Source organism: Acanthopagrus latus, chromosome 8 (genome assembly GCF_904848185.1).
Source record: "Acanthopagrus latus isolate v.2019 chromosome 8, fAcaLat1.1, whole genome shotgun sequence".
Taxonomy (NCBI): Eukaryota; Metazoa; Chordata; class Actinopteri; order Spariformes; family Sparidae; genus Acanthopagrus; species Acanthopagrus latus.
This window is the reverse complement of record NC_051046.1, coordinates 24,331,700-24,351,732: the sequence shown is the minus strand read 5'-3', so window position 1 is coordinate 24,351,732 and position 20,033 is coordinate 24,331,700. Positions and strand designations below refer to the sequence as shown.

Here is a 20,033-nt window from a genome sequence, read left to right as displayed (position 1 = left end):
CAGGAGTGGGTGAAGAAGCCAAGCGCGACCAAAACCATGACCAACAATTCATGCCCAACTCTTGTGTCTACTAGCTAATTTAATTTCAACTGCAGGCACCCTGTGTATCGGTTTGAGATGGGAGCCTGTCTCTTTCCGTTCAAATTAGTGTGTTGCCTCACTTTTATTGTCAAAACACTTAACTAACTGTTTGGTCACGTTGCTGTTAAAATAGCTGAAATTTGAAAAAAAAGGAAGCCTATTGTTTAGTTAACTGTCTACCACTGTCAGAATGAAGCTTTCAAATAGCCGCAGCTTTATTTCTCCATCCGCTCGTAATTGTTTTCAATTAGCTGCCACACTGTCACAACTTGAAAGATGAGTCACTGGTGTGTCGTTTTTCTGACAGCGTGTGCTGTGCTTTTGGATCGATGTTGTTGTAATCCACTTGGTTAAAGGGCCCATGTAATCTGGATTATTCATAATGTTGTGATGTATTGCAGACCACTGCTGCTTTGTTGTCCTAAACGTGACTGTTTGACCCCGGATCAAGTAACTCAACCCCGACATTATATGTTTTTATTGCCACCTCTGGTCCTTTTCACACCAAAATAATGATCGAAACTGCATTTAGAAACCTGATTTTCTCTCTTAACAGGGATTTTCACTCTTAAAGAGATGTGCATGTATTTAATCTTTTGATTTGAGAGAATTATGGGTACATTTGACCCTTTCTCAGGTTTTCAGGCCACCCTTCTTATGTTGAAAATATGCCCCTCAAGGTTGGGCACATGTGAGGACCAATTCTGGAATTTACAGATGAATAATTCTAAAATTACCTGAAGAAAAGTCCAAAACGTATATAATAAAAATCCTTATGAAGCCTCACTTTCCTCCATTACCATTAACTAGTATTCATTGCAGTGCATGGGTGAATGGGCATCATGCATGAGGGCATGTGGTGGCCTTGGCCTCCATGTTTCCTTTATGGGACCCAGATGGGCAACGGGACAGGCTGACCATGTGGTTGCCACCCCCTCCCCCATTTCCTCCACCACCATATAGGCTTTCCCTTTCTGTGACTGTCTGGGAAGCAAGCTGATTTCTGACAGTGGTTCAAACTGGGTGGGTGGGCAGTTTGATTAGCTACGTGATTTTCATTGGAGGCTTGCAGCCTCTCCTGCAGATCTTGAAGTTAAACCTGTTTCATCTGAGACCTGGTGGGATTCATTTGTCAGTAGTGCTGAGGCTTCTTACATGCCACACATGTAGCACCAGAAGAGTGTGTCAGTGTTTGCTTTGGGATGTGTATAACATCTATAACTGTGGGCTATATGGGCCGAGACATTGTCAAGTAGAAGAAACAGTTGTTTTTCAGGCTAACAGGGATGTTTTCGGGAAGAGGATGTGATTGTGAGTCATGTCACAGCCTCCTCAGGAATCTACTGTGAAGCTGGTTTCACTTTTATTAGACAGGCACAGAACATATTTAAATTTATAATTGAATTTGAATTGCCTGATAACAATACTTAATACTTAAAATGCATGTGTTATTTTTGAAAGTGGAAATTAGGAGAATACTTAAAGGAAGTGTCTTAGTTTTGCATGCGTGTTACTAGTTTCCCTGTAATTCAGAGAACGGACTAGGATTAATACCTCTTATTTAGGCCCTTGGGTTTGAATCTGAACAATGATCTTGTTTTCGCCACTGTTTCCAACGTTTTTCCACACTCTCAGACATTATAAAAAAATGGGAATTAAAAGAGCCACGCAGATGAAAACACAGTGTTGTAGATATAATAAATTAACTTGCACTTGATACACTATAAAAACTGTCTGAAAATATTTTTTCTTTCTTTCTTTTTACCTAATCAGTATGTGTAAGATGAAGTTGAACATGGTTGTGATTGTCCCCTGCTGTAGTGTTGTTGATGCTCAGTGCAGTTTGTCAGTGAACAAATCAGCTGCTGTGGACCAGTGAATCTGTCCGCTGCTGCTCTGTCAGTGTGTTTGTGTGTGTGTGTGTGTGTGTGTGTTTCTACTTATGCTTGCAAGATCTACATTCTTGTCTTTGTGTTTGCATGCATGATGGTCATGGGTGCCTTGTGTGTGTGTCTCTCAGTGTGTGTGAGTGTCACTAAAGGCAGCCCAGTCTCAGCAGCCTGGATAACCAGAGCTTAGCTTTAGTCAGGCAGCCAAGCGAAGCAGAGCGAAGCAAAGCTGAGGCGGACGACCACCACTCTGTGTGTGTGCGTGCGTATGTATGTGTGTGCAGCAAAGGTAACACAGCCCTTGTAGTCTAGCTTGCGTAAGCACCATGTGTTTTGTGTATGTGTACTCATGCATTTGTGAGTGCATGCGTGTTGCTATCTCCCCTCCACACCTTGCCCCACTGACAGCTTGGCAAGACCTGGCATTGGGGGAAGATGGAGTGAGGGATGGCGGAGAGGGAGATAGAGATGGAGGAGAAAGAGGGGTTGAAGGGTAAAGGGGAGAGAGAGGAGGGGTGTTTGGGGGCAGCGCAGTGGCACACAGCAGGTGAGTGGGCAGGGGGAGGGAGTAGTGGAGGCCAGGACGAGGTGAGCATCGCCGGGGGATTATCTGTGTTTTCATGTTCTTCTGTCTTTCACCTGCTCACCCAACTCTGACTGGCTGGCCGGCTTACGGACTTACTGGCCAGCCAGGCATGCCAAAACAATAACAAAGTCCCACCTTAGCCATCTCCTGCTTTAGATTTGCACTGACTCATAGGGGCCCTGGTCCGGAAAGGATTGTTTTTTTTTCTGGAAATGAAAAATTCATTGCTGATGGGTGATACAGGGATATTTTATTGCCACTTAACTTGGTCAGGGAAGGAGATGACAGTAGATACACTTTGTAGGACCCCTATATTAATAATTTCTGCTCTTTGCTTTTACTGCTTTCAACTGATTTTGAACCCAAATAATTTGAAATGTATTGCTATTGGGGCTGTTAATATGTTGAAATATCATCAAAATCACAATATATGCAGCAGCTAAAGGTAAAATGTGTGACAAAACAACAACATAGTCGAGTACTGTACTTACAAATCTTGTAAAAAATGAGATTCTAATAAGATAATTCCCACCAATTGTGAATCATATCCCAATTGAAATATCTGTAAAAATAATTGTGACATCATGGTATGAAATTTTCTTTTACCATATTGTTCAACTCCAATTGCTATTAATATCCACCAAGTGCTATATCACAGGGAAAGTTAGTTTTTGTCAGTGTTCCTATTTGCCGAGTGTGACATTCAGGCATGGACAGGACTGAAGCAACAAATGGCTGAAAGTGGTATTGATATTTAAAATTGATGTTTGGTAATTTTTGATATATCTCGTCTGTTTCTTTTTTCTCTTGTCGTTGATATCAAATGAATAGGAATTTCATCGTAATTAGCTCTATTTGGAAAGATGAATCATTCCAGAATGATGGCGGTGATTTTAGGGGAGTGCATTTTATCAACCACGGTACAAACTAAGAAACCCTCAATTGGACTGAATTATGTAATATAAGTCTGACATCTCTTGTAGAATAGTCATGGAGAATGACAACTGTATGAGTTTTGCTTTTCTACCAAGCAGCAAAAAAGGTGTAGGTCAACTTGTTACTGACTTAATATTCCTTACATGACATTAGACATCCTGAGATGTGACTTTTGCACATGTGCACACCATGATGTTGAAGCTGAAATAGTATATTGTGCAGCCCTGGTGTAGACCATCGCCTGATTTCCACTGTTTTCAAAATCAATCTTTTTATTGTCTTTTTATTTCATTTAACTACAAACGTTTTTGGAATTTTTTCCTGACTGTAGTTTTTTTTTTGACAGGCAGCTTGAATTTTAAAACATTTAAATCATGAAAACATTTCAGTGCTTTTTAGGACTGTGACGTTATCACTTTATTTACAATATGATACAATTTACAGTATCGTTGTGAAGTTATGTTATTTGATAGACCGATGTAACTGAATAGCCAAAGAAAGGTCCAATCAAAGCAGTGAAAACAAACATCAGTCCTCATATTACTGCCCCTCTGTGTTTCACCACTGCAACTGAATTCCTCTGATAGATTTACTTGACCAGTCTAGCCTTTACAGTGATTAGACCTTGTTAACAGTGGGGGGACTTGACTAATTGCAGTTTGTTAATTGAACACGGACTAATGGCGCGATGATGGGCCATGAAACTAGCTGATGGGGTGAGAGAAAAGGAGGGGTGAGCGGGAAGAAGAAATGAGAGAGCACAGCTTCTCTCTTATCAAAATATTATTTCAGTGGATTAATCCGTTTTTAATGTGTGTCTTTAGCGAGGCGAGGCAGCGAAAATCTCCCTCTCTCTGTCTGCTCTGGCAGCCTCACTATCCTATCTCTCCCTCTCTCTCTCAGCTCTCAGCCCCTTGAGTCTCTCATGCATTATGTAGTGATGATTATTACTTAATTACACATTAATAAATCCGCTTCATTTGCAGGACATTAAATGGGAGTTGAGCGCATATGACAGGGAGATGGAGGAGTGCAGGGAAGATTGGAGGGGGGGTGAGAGGGAGCACTTAGTTTTTAGCGTTTATTTGGTTTGTTTAGAGTGTTGTTTATAGTCAGTGGAGCCAAATGAGCCCTTTGACCAAGGAGAAGAGATGGGGGAGGTTTGGTGTGCTGTTGGTGTGTGTTGAGCCAAGCTCTTCCATGCTAATGGCATCATTTCCACTCAGTCTCCTTCTCCAGCTCTTGCTATCTTTTCTTTCGTTTGCACATCCCTCCACAGTTTTCTTGGTTCCACAAACTTGCACCAATTTGTGTACAGTTTTTCTTATGTAAACAGATTCAATTGAATTATTAAGAACTTTTGCTTGTACACAGCTGACTCGCTTTCCTATAATGTAAACTGAGGTAGAGCAGCAGATCCTCACACTGGAGAAGCAAAAGCCAACAAATATTATATATTATATATATATAGCATTTTTTTTTTACTCAAAATCGTGATGGAAATAATGGACGAATCATTTCAGCTTTAGTCTACATCATCCTCCTTTTAAACGCCGGTTAGGGCTGCACTGTAATTCATGTAAGTATGTGAGTTAAATGTAATAAGAAACTGTGGGATAGTAATTATTCATTGCCTGGAGTTAAAGTTATTGTCAATTAACTGCTAAAGACTTGAAATTAACAACCGCCAACCCGCCGAATGTGGGTAAAAATTAATTGTGGTGGGAAGTCACGTCACAAGCCAGTTTGGAGGTTGCTGAATCTAATTATGATACTTATACATAGGCAAAACAGAATGTGTGAGGATGCCATTTCATCCTAATATTTGTATTTGTGGTGTGTTTAGTACAGTACAGTTAATCTCCTGTTTTTCTTGTCCTTCTTCACTCTCCTGTCTGTTTCTTCTTTCTTTCTTTCTTTGCCTCTCTCTCTACATCTGGCGTTACCATTAGCGTAGTTTAATGTCACCCTTTGGCAGAGCACAGAGACTTTCATAGGACAACAGGCTCTTATAAAACTCAGAGACCCTACACATGTGGCTTGGATTACTCGAAGACAACAATGTTTTTTTTTGCAGTTGTATCGAAGTACTAAAATGTTGGAAGGCCCCTTTTTTGCTGTTATTGACAACTTATGTCAGTTCCACTTGCAGCTGCACATAGTGTTGGTGCAATGTGCAATCAGTGTGCATACAGCCACATTAAGTAACTCCTGTATAAAAGCTTGTATTGGCTTTGCATTAAAGCCTGCTGAACCATTAAATGGCTTTCTCAGAGCTTTGTTAGAAATTCCATTGACTTCTCAGCAGGGGGTGGATTCAAGTTTTTTTGTAGTTGTTTTTTTAATGGAACAGAACAAGCTAATGTGATTGGTGGAGCCCAGCGGTGACATGCATTGAATGTAATTGGAGTCATGTTGATCTCTACTCAATTAGAACCAAATGACTATACAATCAATGTAGAACAGAACTGAGTAGAGTTGGTCATTTGACATGTCACAGTAGAACAGGTGTAATAATACAATTAATGATAGCTGAATTTCATTTAGCTGCTCGAGTTTCAGGGTCCTGGTTTTGTGAATGTTTGCTCGCTGTCATAGTCATGGGACTCTTGAAGAAAATGAGGCCATCATTAATGTTTTTAGTTACACCAGAACTAGTTCTACTGTGGCAAGCCAGAACATCTCCTGTATAAAAGGCCTACTGAAAACACTAGGTCAAAACCCCTGAGGTCTCAGACAAGATTCTCAGCTGGATCATGATTTGTTTTGCCTCACCAGCCAAAAAAAACTTTCTGAAAAATGTAACTGATTAAAAAAAAAACAAACATCAGGGCCATTCCTACATTTATTACAATCAAATTATCTTTTTTCATCTTGGGAAGCCTGTAAGAAATCATCTAAAAACTCTGCAGAAACAAGTACAGTTGTGTAGTTGAGCTTAAATACTGGATCAGTTAATGATTTGATGAGTATTCAGTGTTTCCCACACATATATTCTACTTAGGCAGGCCATCCAGGTACATTAACGTCTGCCCTATGGACCCATCTTAGCATTTTATAGGCTACTTTTACTATTTTAATCCGTCTGAGAGAAAGGCGCCACCAGTGATCGATTAACTAGTGGACAGTTTGCCCTCGCTCTTCCCCTCCCATCTGTTGTCACACTCTCTGGTTTTACATCCCTACTGTAAACGCACTAACACAGCTATATAGTGTAGGCCTACTAATACTGTCGTTTTGTACCCACTCGTACAAGCACCTGGTTGATGCAATTTAATTCAATGCGCGTTGGTTTTGATTGACTACATAATAAACAAGCTACTGTCTCACGCAGCTCACCTGTTTTTATGGCAGCAGAATTGTGCAAAAATTCAAAACACTAGATGTGTTTTTTTGGGCAGCTTTATAAAACGTGTCACAAGTACACAGCCATTTTTTGGGAAACACTGAGCACCATTCCTTCATCAGGTTGCGTGGTGAAAGTGAGGTTTTGTCTGGAATAATAGATGGGAGAAGGTCATATCGTCTGGTATGTGTGTATGTGTCTGTGAAATCATGTGTGTGTCCAGAAAGGGTGAAAGTCCCACAGTGAGGTGTGTGGATGCCAGCGACAACTCCTTATCAGCAGCCAGCATGGTGTGGTTGTGTGTATACATGTGTGTTTCAGAGTGTGTGAACAGGGCATCATGGGCCAGGACTGTGCCATTGTAGCGGCTTAGCTAGCCTCGTTTATCAGCTGCAAACTCACTGGACCTTAACACACACCCACCCCTCTGGAGACACACACGCACAGTGTAGCTGAGCTCTTTGCATGGCCATGCCCTCAGCTTTTAAGAAGAGAAAGACGATGCTGGTGTGACTATACACACGCACACACACTTGGTCAATCCAGACCTAGCTTGCCAAGTCCGTATCCCCCCACCATAAGATAGTCTCAGAGGACATGGGCCCTTCTAAGTTTCCCTGCAAGGCTACTTACTCATGTGTGGGTTTGTGTATGAGCATATCTTAAGAAGAGATTACGTTTGTTTCTTTGTTCAACACTGCCCGCAGTGTGTAGTGTGTATATATAGTGTCTATATTATAATATCCCAAAATATCAGTAATGGTTGAGTATGATCATGTGATCATGTGAAACATCAGCACTTTGTAACTTTTTTTAAACAATTGAGGTTATAGCAATGTTGTTGCTGTGTTGCTGTGATTAAATATAGAAAAAACATTTAACCATTCCGATTTACAGTTATTTACATAATGTGTAAAGAAACTGAATAAAAATGTCTTATTGGGTGTACTTTAGTTACGTGCTAGTGCACCTAAAGGAAACGGTTAAGCATCACTGGGGATACCAGTGTGAGTTTACTGTCTGTATCCCCGGTTTGGATTGTTTGTCCTGTGGTGGCTGTTGTTTTGTTGGATACTTAGCTAGTGTAGCAGCTAAAGATTCATTTTGATATTGATATTGTTTTGATTGATTCATTTAATGTTTTATGTCAAATACGATAATGTACATGTTACCATAGCACAGAATGATGTCATAAAAAAGCTGACTTATTCCAAAAATGTTTTTAATCATCCAAAAAAGGATGCAAACTACAATGATATGCAACAGTGGAGAGTAAGCATATGCTTGCTGGCAATTACTGGAATTTTTGCGTAAAAATGCATTGCATGATAAAGAATTATGAAGTGATTGTTCTCAGTTAACAGGGAGGTCCTGTTATCTGAGAACAATCACTTCATAATAATTATTTATGCTTATTATTATTATTATTATTATTATTATTATTATTATTATTATTATTATTATTATTGTTTTTAATTAATTATCATTACTTTCTGTTTTTGATTTTTTGTAGCTTTTGGAGGTATTTTCAACACTTTGCAGCAAGAATTTCGCTTGCAAGATCATGACGTGGATCTGGCCAGCAGGCATCCATATCTGTGATAAATGATGTGGAACTGATGTGGGAACAGGAACAGTAGCTTACTATTTTGAACATAACTCTTCCCTCGGCCCCTCTCCTGCAGCCTCATGAATTTCGTCCCATCACTCCTTCCTCCCTCCAGCAATCCCTCCCCCTTTCCTTCTCCTTCCTATTCTGTACATTAAACATTAGTGGTGGGGGCAATTAGCAATGTCCCTCTGCACACCTGGCTGATGCATAATATATTTAGACTACCCTCCCTTCCACTCTCTGACACACACACACACACACACACACACACACACACACACACACACACACACACACACACACACACACATACACACTGCTGTTGATGAAAGGGTGACTTTTGGGAAATGGGAAATCTGTGTGTGTGTGTGTGCACCCTTTATAGATCTTTATGCCCTCTGATCTGACCCTGCATAACCTCCTGAGTTTGCGGCAGGTCAGGTCAGAAGTTATTGGTTGAGTCTCAGTTTTCAGACAAAACTTGTTCTTGTTTTTTCTTTCTGAAACCAGTTGTTTTTTCTCCAAATATCATTATTTGGCAGAGGAATTAAATTTAAAAAGTGAAAAGTAAACATTGGCTGGTATTTCTACCAATATTAATATGTACAACTTTTAAGCACATACTGCTCAGTCTGAATACCACGAATACCACAATGTCAATCAGTCTGCTTGCTTTTTTCTCCCAGTGCTTACATGCGCACACACACACACACACACACACACACACACACACACACACACACACACACACACACACACACACACTATGGACCCAGATTAATGTGCATTGTCCTCAGAGCGTGGAGTCTTCAACAGAACAAGCTGCTTGTGTTGTGTTCCTTTTTTATTGGACACTCTGCCGTGTCTTTGTAGTGTGCCCCACTATAGACCTACCAATGCTTCTTTTTAGGGCTCGAGTCTTCAGTTGGTTTTTCTAACTCCTTTTCATTCACTTCCCAGTCAAAAGGCAAGGGTGCCCCGCTGTGAAACACACAATGGAGCGAGAAAGACCAGGAGAAAATGAGAGAGTGCAAGAGTGAGGCAGAGCGAGGCAGAGAGAGAGTCCATGCTGAATGAGAGAGAACACATAGTGTGAAAAATAATAAGAAATCGTCTATTTGATATCCTATCATATAATCTTCAATATTTAATCATATTTCTTTCCAAATGATCAATTTAATTATGACCCATTTTATTACTTAATCCATATTCTCTTTGTGGCACTCTTCAGCAGATTCAGTCTGTTTTCGCTAAACTAGTCTATATTTTCTATGTAAATAGTAGCAGAGGACATGAATGAGCCCCCTGGTTGATTGTTCATCTAATATTTATAAGTATTTTGAAACACTTGAAAGAGCAAAAATTGATTAAACTAAACTAACAAAGAAGTCAACATTCATTGTTTTACACTATATTATATAGTATGCACTGAGCTAAGAGTATGGTATTATAATAAGAATCAGGCAGTAAGCTAAGTTTAGTATTCCAGTCATTATAGCAGAATGCTTGAAATCAGAGAGTCGTGGAAATTTCACTCCCAACATTTATACAAGTTCTGCTGCTTCTTTTTAGTGTCCAAGGTTAAATAATTTTGTGTACATCATGTTTTTTTCTTCACACGATCTCAAGATCAATCAATTTTAGAACAGACTTTCAGAAGTTGGAAGAGCAAACATGCTCTTCTATGACTGCACAAGCAGGTGGAGGAAAGCCAGAGTGACTTTACTTGTATTGTGCTGAAACAACAGCGCGAGAAGATGTGGTCTTGGTGTGTGTGTGTGTGTGTGTGTCTTCTCTTGTAACTCTGGTCCCTAATAAAAGCTTTATGCCCGTATCAAGAAAATGAAATGGAGAGACAGTGTTGGAGGAATATTAGAAAGAGAATAAGAGATTGCATGTTGAGGTTCGTTTTAAGGTGTGTGTGTGTGTGTGTGTGTGTGTGTGTGTGTGTGTGTGTGTGTGTGTGTGTGTGTGTGTGTGTGTGTGTGTGTGTGTGTGTGTGTGTGTGTGTATGTGTGTGTGTGTGTTGGTCAGTACAGGCCAATTTTAAAAATGCAGAAGTACTGTCAGCCATAGACTCCAAGTTGATAAGCAGTCTAGGGACAAGCACAACCTCTCCTCTCCTCTCCTCTCCTCTCCTTTCCTCTAACCAACAGAACTTTTTCTGAAAAAAAATTATCTTTTTATAATGAACTTTGGAGTATGTGAGCTAATATGAAAATAGTAATTAAGACATACCTATTTTTCAAGCCTTAGTTGATCGATATTCTTGTCTCCTTGGGACTGAAATCTGTTGCTAGGCACTACAAGCAAAAGGTGTAAAAATGGAACCTCAAATTTGAACTCTTAGGTAATACACTTGAACCAAAGCCTACTTTAACTTCAGTTTAACATAAGTTGCAACAAATATTACATATTTCCTTGAAAAAAGTTAATTTGAAAAATGAAAACTGCGTTTTGTTGGACCTGTGGTTATATGTCTGCTCAAACAAACAAACAAGCAGCCACGCTCCGAGCACACACACGCGCTCTGTGTATATTTTTCTTGTTACTCCCAGAAGGAGCGTGACGAGCAAGTTAATCTCTCCGCCAGCGATGCGGCATGACACAAAGCTGTTTATTTCCCTTTTCCTCTCTGTCTCACTGTCTTGCTCTCTTTCTCCCTCCTCCTGTAAAGCCTAATCAAGTTTGTATCAAGCTAAATAATGCCTTAGCGTGAAATCGGTGTCTTCAGTCAAAAAGCACTCCCAAGCCTGTACTACAAGAGAAGGCAATTATGTACCCCTCCCCTCCACCCTCCAGCCCTCACTGCTCTTGCTGTTCATGTACTCTGTGTATATGCATGCAAGATAACTGCTATACCCCATAATTTGTCTCAGCTGTTCTTGACAACATTTGAGTGTGTGTTCACACTGGAGCTCTGTCTTCTGATGGTGAACTTGGTGCCTTTTATTTGACTTGTGTGTGTGTCCCAGTCTGTTATGGTGAGTGGTATGCTGCTGGGGGAAACTTCTAGTTCAGTTATTTCTGGAGCCCTCCCCAGAGTCGAGGTACTCCAGAGGAATGCTTTCCCTCTCCTCCTGCCCTCTCTTCTCTCTCTGTCCTACTCCTTATGTCTGTCTTTGCTGCCCTCCTTCACCTCTAATCTTTCTCCTCACTGGTGCTTTCATCCCCTCGTTTGCTTTCCTCCTCTGACTTCCATTTCCTTCCTACATCTTACTTCACACTTCCCCCTTTACTCCTCACTCTCCTTCCTTTCCTTTCCTCCCCACGCCCCTGCTATTGATTCCTTTTCCTGCCACACTCTCTCTGACAGACAGAAAAACAAATGTCAGATCAGAGAGGCTCTTTAATCTCAAGCTGTGTTGTTTGGCCCCGAACATAAACTCTGCGCTTGTTTGAGTGAGCGTTCTGTTCTCTGTATTAAGAGAGGTGAATTTGTTGTGTGTAATAAGCTGCTGTGATGTGTGTGTTTTAGTGTGTTTTTTTTACAGCTGACTTTATGTACATTACATGCAAATGTTTGTGTATATGTGCTGCTTAGATCTACCATGCAAGTAGGATTAGCACACTGGAGTAAAAAAATATGAAATCCTTAAACTTTTTACACTTCATCTCTCAGTCTTGCATCCAGATTTTTTAACAAATCTTTTGGGATGTGTAGCTACCTTCTTGTGTAAGAGAAAGCGAGAGAGTATGTGTGCTTATGTTATACTGTGTTAGGGGTAAATTTGGGGATGTTGGGGAGGTTGCATAGCAATGCAGTAGGACAGCACAGCATGGTTTAAAACCACAGTGACCTCATATAGTCCAGGAAACAAAAGAGAAGGTGTGCAGAGCACAGTGGGTGAAGAGGTGAGGATAGCTGTGTTGGAAGTTGAGACTAAAAAGTGATGGGAAGAAAATGTTGTCAAGACTTAAGGGAAAAGAATAACAATAAAGTATGTAAACCAAATCAGATAGTACAGTAGAAACATTCTGGATCGAAAGAGAGGAGGAAAAAGAGAAAAGAGAAGGAAGAGTAGAAAAGGGAGCCAGCAGAATGAGAAAGATAGAGAGGGCGATGAAGCTTGTCCGCCAGGCTTTGTGTGGTTGTTGTTCTTTCTCTCTGCCATCCATCTAAGCCCTCTGCTACCCCTGTCCCTTTACACACACTCCCACAAACAAAAGCATGCATGCACACACACTGACACTGTCCCAAACCCCAGACTAGCCTGGTGTTTCTGGCCAATGGCTCAGTGCTTGGGATGTGTGTCTGCTTGTGTGTTTATGTGTTTTAAGGCTGTTTTGTTCAGAATGCAGGCAGGCAGAGAGAGAGCGGTTTTACTGCTGATAAAAGTATTTGGTTAATCAGCTTCTGTCCCTGTCCCCTGGCTAGAAGTGCTCGCTTATGTGTGTGTATGTGCTTGACACAGGCCATTGAAGTTACTGGGGCTCCCGGGGGGCGGGCTGCGGATGGAGATTGGCATCAGCTCTCGGCCAGTAGCGTCACAAAGTCGTTCCTGAGGGACAGGGAGGGCAGCCAATGAGAGAGTCCCCTTGGAGCTATAGGGAGACGGCGGGTTGGGGAGGGGTGGTGGGGGCTATGAAGTGGGTTGGAGAGAGGAAATAAGAAGGGGTGAGTGGGGTAGACAGAAAGGGAGGAGGAAGGAAGAGAAATTGAGTGCCTTGGATGCGAAGGAGAGACAGACAGATAAAGAGAGATAGAGAGTCGGATGACAATTACCCTTTTGACTTCTGTCCAGCTCCAGTTGTCAATCAGCCTGCCCCTCTGGGAAAAAAAACCAGCATATCATTGGCTACATTGACCCACATCCCGCCTCTCTGCGCCGCATGGCCAATGCATGATTGGCCAGAGTGACCAGTTCGTCAACGAGAACTGGGAACACCAGAGCCTTAGGCTGCCTTGGGAATAAATGGCCCTGATACCAAGCTTGCATGCATGTGTTGTTTAGGAGGAAAAGAGACAAAGGGTTTTCTTATTGAGGCTAAAAGTGCTTTCATGGGAGAGATAAGAGGGTGAGACAAAGATAGAAGGAGAGTGAGAGAGAATGTGATAAAAGAGAGACAGAGAAAGGGAAAGACAGCGGGACAAAACAAAAATGGGTGAGGAGAAAGATGGATGGTAGAGCAAATCATGTAGACTGAGCATTGGTCAGTGGAGAAACAGTTAAGAGAAGGAGGGAGGGAGAAAATAATGAAGAAAGATTATGGGATTTGGGTTATGAACAAGGGAAGACAGAAAAGTAAGTGAGGGAGGGAAAGAAAATAGATGAGGCTGTAACTACAGGAGGGAAAGATGGAAGCAGAGAAAGGATATCATGGAGAGAGAGGTGCAGTGTGCTGCTTTGGAGTAGTGTTTATGAGTGTGTGCATGTGTATAATTACTGACAACAACTGTGTAAATATGTGTTTATGATAACAACATCATGATGCAGAGGAAGACCTTTTAATCTCCTCTCCTCTTCTCTCCTCTCCTCGCCTCGCCTCTCTGATGTAGTCTCAAACTTTAATTGGAGCATGCCAAAACAGTCGTAGCTCACTGTTGTGCGTGAGGCATTATCTGCCAGCTTTAGTATAGTTAACCTGCTTTTCCATTAGGAGTACTTTATTCTGGTACAACAAACTTCTTCAGGGGTTTAAATCATTCATTGTCAAGTCATAGAAGCAGGTCAAAAACCTCTTTTCCACACAGAATAAAGATGTGTTGTAGGGCAGTGGTCCCCAACCACTGGGCTGCGGACCGGTACCCATCCATGGGTCGTTGGGTCTCAGGACGCAGAGAAAGAATAAATACGTTATTTTATTTACGTTATATTGATGATCATACTCGGAAAGTTGTTTTATTTTGAAAAATGGATTCTCTTTTAACAACATCCGTCTGTTACTCTTGGCGTTCTTGACACGTACCTGTTTCAGTCATGGTATACCCTAAAAAATAAGCCCTCAAGCTAGCTGAAATTAGTGGAAAAGAAACATGTTCGGAGAACTACTTTGCAAAGAAAAAAGGAAAAGACCCAGTGATGAGACAGAAGACGAGGGAGATGGACAACTGTATTCAAGTTGGCTGATAAAGTGGCTGAACTGCAGCTGCGGGGACGGTGAGTGGACAACTGTTGGAGACTGCAAATGACGGTGGCTGTAAAGTATTTTAACCTCAGTAAGTTAGAGTAGACTGGAGTACACTTCAAGTGTTTATGCACTTTGTTGTATAATTTTATTTCCGTGTAATCAAACGCGCACCCACCGGTCCATAAAATTATGTTTTAGATGAAGCCGGTCTGTGGTGCAAAAAAGGTTGGTGGCCACTGTTGTAGGGGATTGGGAGTGGATAGAACATATAATGTGTAGATCTATCACCCACAGTGCCCACCCACTTCACATTGCTGTCAAAAGCTCTAGTCAAATTTTGAAGTGTTTTTTTTTTTTTTGAGGATCCAACTTAAACTTCAAATGAGAATGTTGTAAGAATAGCGTGGAACAGCTTAGTAGTTAGTAGAACAATAGGCCTTCTTTTCTAGATTCAGGTGCTTCAGGTGTCAGAAAATGTAATTAATTGCCCTCAGTCTTAAACCCAAGTGTAAATGTTTGCAGTGCAGTGCTAAAATTAGAGACTACAGGTGGGACTCACATATCATTCCTGGACTGTAATATGCTTACAGGTGTTCAATCACCTGAAAGAGAAGGATCCTCTTGTATTCTGCAAGCAGTTGTGGATGACTCAACCATTAATCTAAGCCAGACTCTGCCTTAATCACATATAAATGTAATAATTTAATGCAAGAAGTGTCAGGAACAGTGTACTTCAATAAAGCAAGTGCTACAATTGCACTCTGCCACTATTATTTGCTACATATTATTACTTATGTGGGCTTTCAAATGTTGACCCAGACGATGCAGTTTTGCATCAAATGCACTGATTTCGGTCCGTTCTTATCATCATGAAAATATCCTCAAAAAACATGTAACTTCCAATCCAATAGTTTGTTTTGTTGCTGTGGATGCAATACAGAAAAGAGTGTTAAGTGTGTATGTTATGTGTGTTTGTTATACGGGTTACTGTTCGTGTGTGTGTGTGTGTGTGTGTGTGTGCGTGCGTGCGTGAGTGAGTATTTGCATCTGATTGTTATTGGTGTTTGCACAGAATGGATTATGTGGAGACGTGTGCTGCTGTTTATATGCTCATAGCTTCAGTAGCTCATGATGATTTGTGTCACTTTTGAGGACTTAACATAGAATCACATTTATTTCCTGGAGACTTAGCCTTACCTTAACCCTTAACCCTAAATCTAAACTTAACCACTGACTCAGAAATAAGCTTTTTCTTAACTGGGCACACAGTTTTTGTCCCCAGTTTGACAAGCCCTCCTCAATGGACTGATGTTTAGACATATGTCCAAAACTCTGTATGATGACATGTATCACGTCAGTAGCATCATCCAAAAATAGTGTGACAACCAAACATCACCTCGGCCGTTGTCTTTGACACTCATGTCATCTTCAGATCCAGGCTGAAAAATAAATACAGACAGTCAGTGTTTATATTCATGCTGCATTGATGAGAGGTACTACAATACCTTGGTGAGGATTACAGGCTCAAAGTATGCCCAACTACAAAGCATACCCCACTCTCAGCTAAAACACTTCTTTACTGTTCTCATTAACAGTAAATACATTTGGTGTATTTTCTGAAACACACATCTAGAAGCACTCAATTGATAGACTCTACGGTTTCTCAGGGCTTAACTAAAAACAACAGCAGAGGCAAGGCTTGATTGTAATGTGCACTCACAAATGTGTATAGATGCTCCGAGGATTCCCCGTAGTGTCTTGTTTGCTTTGTGTCACACGCACTCACATATATCGTGCTCCGGGGTTTTTGTTTGTGCAGCATTTGTGCAGTGTATGCGATGTTGTTGAGGCAGATTGTTTGATCTGTAGGCCTCTGCTGTCTCAAAAATTATTGGCTTGCCTACAGTAATGCTACTTCTACGTGTATGTCTTTGCGTTTATATGCATGCAAACATGTTATGTTGCCCTGGGTAATATCAACTGAAATCAATTATTTGTTTGTATACACCTATGAACCCGAGTTAATTCTCTGTAGTTTTTGGTGTAGTGAAGGGTTGTTAATTAACTTAACATTCTAACATCACAAAATTAGGTTAGTCAAAGGTTGATAATGATTGTTTTAGTGAAATATTTTGTATATTGTCAAGTTCTAATGGTGGATCTCAATGGTGCACTATGTAGTATTGAGGAAGAAAATCGGAACTTAAACAGAGTTTCCCTGAGAACAGCTTTTTTATTCAGTTTTAGTTAGTTTTAGTTTAGTTTAGTTAATTGGCTTATGGTGCCAATTTCCATATTTCAACAATGGGTCTGAGAGTCAAGGGAAGTGATGGACCTGAAGGGAGAAATAGATTGAGCAACACACACTTGTAGAGAAACATTTTCATTGGATGCCTTAAATGCTGTATTTTTCCATACAGACATATTTTAGGTTTCTCCTTAAGTACATGTTTTCCTAATGGTGTACACACACGTGCACACACATGCACACACACAAACACTCACTCACACACACACACACACACACGCACACACACACACACATACACACACACACACACACACACACACACACACACACACACAGACAGACACACAAACATCCACTTAAATTCTCCCTCCCTTTACTCATACAGTATGTGTGAGCATGCTCAGCCCTTCCCACACAACCACACACACACACACCCTCCACCGACCCCCTGGTGTGTGCAGGGTTCACAGTAACAGTGTGTGCGTGTCTCTGAGGGGGGACAGAGGGAGGATAGGGGAATCTAAATAAAGCTATGTGTGCTTGGCTAATGAAACACACTGTATTCCCCACAGTCTTATCAGGCAAAATGGTCTTTTTTCAGAGGCAGTACATCTAGGTCTTTCTATACACCCCAAAACTCTTCATAACTACCAAAAGAACATGGTTTTATCAAGGAGAAACACAGAAAATCCCTCTCACAGCAAGACAAGGGAATCATGTTCTCGCAAGCCTGCTTTCTATTTACATATGGTGGCTCAACTTGACTGGGTTTGACTTTACATGCTAGCCCAGCACGGCAGGTATTTGTATCTCTTTTACAAGAGGGCTACCCGCTTGGTGGCGTGTCTTGAACTGATGATGCGCTCATCTTTAGTATTGTTTACTATTGCACTGAGCAATAGTCGTTGCTATATCCAGCCACTTTTCATTGTGTTTTTTCAGGTGGTTGTAATGATTTTGCTTGTCATCTACCACTTATAACTTCAAAAACTAGATCAAATGGATGTAGAAGAGAAATGTTACATTTGTCCCTGAATGATTACAAAGCCCACTTGACGTCACTGCAACCTGCTTGGAGGCTGTTGAGCGTGGAGATCTCCGGAGATGGCACAACTCATTGTGTTTAAAGTGGTAATGGAAACCAATGCAGCATGGTTTGGCTCAGCTCAGCCTAAGGTAGCAATGGAAAAGCCCTAGTAGAATGTCACGTTGTTGAAATATTATTGATATTGATATTGAATTGATATATTGATGCACGTCATTTCTGTACATTTGAGTTGGTTTCAGTACTCAGCTTGCAGTATCGATACACAAGTTCCAGCTACGTTTCTTTGAAGGTACCGAAGGTATTACTCATTGTATTGATAATGCAACCCACAACATGGCTTCAGCGTGGGATAATATGCTATAGGTGTTCTAGAGAATAATAGGTTAGAGGAAGTACTGTGTTTTTCTTCCGTTTTTCTCTTCCCATATATGCTCTCATCTGTTTCTGTCTGCTGTGTTTGGCAGACATGTTAGTCAGAGTGGGAGGTCTCTATCCATGCTGGGTTCTGTTCAGGCAGATGCACAGCCTTCAAGTCAAAATCCTGTGTGGGTCTGTCTCGAGTGCATATGTCTGTGTGCTGTAGTGTGTGTGTGTATGTGTTTATCCAGGGATCCATTAGGCTGTTATTAGCACACTGTGGTCCACATCTGGCCCTTAGAACCAGCTCCAGCCCCAGATACTTGAAGGGAGATTCCAAACTCAATCCAAATGCTTGAGTCCTGACCTAGGTTTGCTTCTTTAGTTATTGCGGAGGGGGAGTCAGTCCTTGTTAATTGTGGGTCAGTGCAATGTGCATCTATGGCAATACTGGCATAGATGCATATTTGATGACGCTGCATGAGCACCTAAGGATTGAAGATGAAATATCTTTTAGGTTGTTTTAATACAGTGCATCAGCATCACATTTCTGGCTGTTAGTTTTGTAGTGCAGATTAGCTCAACTGTGTGTGTCACTCCACTTTATTGGTAGTTGGTGTCTAACCCTTTCAGTATTAACTCTTATTGTTGTTTGCAATATGACTGATGATGATAATGTCATCTGCATACTTTTAATTTAAATTCTCAGTGTCTGGGTGTGCAGTCATGGGAGTACAGTCATGGATGTACATTGTCAACAGGAGAGGGCTGAGCAAGCAGCCCCGGGGCGCTCCGGTGTGCACTAGAGTACAGGAGGTGTGACTTCCAATCTCAAATGTCTGGGGTCTGTTTGTAAGGAAGTATGTGACTCATGTGGTCCGTAGTGTTATGTTTTCCAATAAGTTTCATGTGAGGGAGATATATATGCTTATATATGCTATTTATTCCTATAGTTGACTGTGTGCACAGCTTAATACCAGATATGTGGTTAAGATTGAACAAGGAATAGCTCAACAGTTTGTTTTTCTTTTAGAGGGAACACTTCACTGATGTATAACTTCTTGTTTTCATTTGAGCTTTTGGCTTTTTTTAATTGTCAGGATGGGGTGGGGAGTCAAGAGGGAGCTGATGAGGATGTTGAGAGAGGAATATGAGGAGAGTTTTAAAGAGGGGGGGGGGCAGGATGAGAACTAGGATTTTGAGAGATCAGAGACAGAGGTGAGTAAGTGAAAAGTGGGGAATTGTGTGGTGGGGAGGGGATGTACAGGAAACCCCATTGTGTGGTGGCTCCAGCCATTTCCTGTTTGTGTGCCAGTTGTACTTCCCTCTTTCCTGTTGTACCCAGGAAGTCAGTGTCACATTCCAGCTCTGATCAGCTCTGTGTGCGTGTATTAGAGGGATCTCAGGACCTTGTCTTTGTCAATACCTGCATGTTTGTTGTTCCCCTGGTCTATTGTTAGGTGTCCTTTGCAGAGGTCAGTACATGCAGACTACATAAGTTTCCAATAAAGCTGCAATGTAATGGTCACGGTTTGCAGATACTGCTTGAACTTTGAATCTCAAGTTGAGGAGATGAGTGGAATCATAAAAACTATGAAGAGAAGCTGCTTTCCATGAAGAATCAGGTGTCAGATGTCTAAATTTTGCAATTATGTATTTGTTTTAAAATGAGATTGGTGCTGCAACTAATGATTATATTCATTAGTGATATGATGATTGTTTTCTTGATTAATTGATTGTTTGGTGCACTGTGTAATAAAATACTGAAAATACCTAAAAGAATTACTGTACCACTATCAAGTAGCTTGTTTTGTCCACATAACAGTCTAAAACTTAAACATGATCAGTTCACTAT

The 20,033-nt window shown here is 41.0% G+C and overlaps 1 protein-coding gene across 2 annotated transcripts in view; it reads left to right on the top strand.

Moving 5' to 3' along the window:
• znf423 (zinc finger protein 423) overlaps positions 1-20,033 on the top strand; it is a 144,510-nt gene that overhangs the window by 843 nt on the left and 123,634 nt on the right. The gene's annotated exons all lie outside the window — the stretch shown is intronic.